Source organism: Grammomys surdaster, unplaced genomic scaffold, assembly GCF_004785775.1.
Source record: "Grammomys surdaster isolate TR1022 unplaced genomic scaffold, NIH_TR_1.0 125672, whole genome shotgun sequence".
Taxonomy (NCBI): domain Eukaryota; kingdom Metazoa; phylum Chordata; class Mammalia; order Rodentia; family Muridae; genus Grammomys; species Grammomys surdaster.
The window spans coordinates 395,350-395,831 of NW_021620509.1; the positions used below are offsets into that span (position 1 = coordinate 395,350).

General features: G+C 51.9%; 1 protein-coding gene across 1 annotated transcript in view; it reads left to right on the forward strand.

The window, feature by feature from the left end:
- Ndufs2 (NADH:ubiquinone oxidoreductase core subunit S2) overlaps positions 1-482 on the forward strand; it is a 13,012-nt gene that overhangs the window by 5,889 nt on the left and 6,641 nt on the right. The window lies entirely within an intron of this gene.

Below are 482 nucleotides of genomic sequence, written 5' to 3' on the forward strand. Positions count from 1 at the left end.
ACACACACACACACACACACACACACACACACACACACACACACACACACACAAGAATAGAGTGGCCAAGCCTGGTAATACAGGCCTGTGAGCCCAGTTCTTGAGAAGACTGAGGCAGGGGAATCCTCAAGGGTTCAGTTGTAACTCCTGTAGGCTACAGAATGAGTTCAAGGCCATCCCGGATACCTAATGAGGTCCTATGCTAGAGAGAGGAGGTGGGGGATAGTTCAGTGGTAGAGCTCATGCCCAGGACACACAGTGCTCTAGGTTTGATCCTCAGCACAACAACAAAGTGAAAGATGTTCTGTGCCAGAGGTGCTCAGCCTTCCTAACACTGCAGTCCTCAGCCTTCCTAACACTGCAGTGCTCAGCCTTCCCAACACTGCAGTCCTCAGCCTTCCTAACACTGCAGTCCTCAGCCTTCCTAACACTGCAGTCCTCAGCCTTCCTAACACTGCAGTCCTCAGCCTTCCTAACACTGC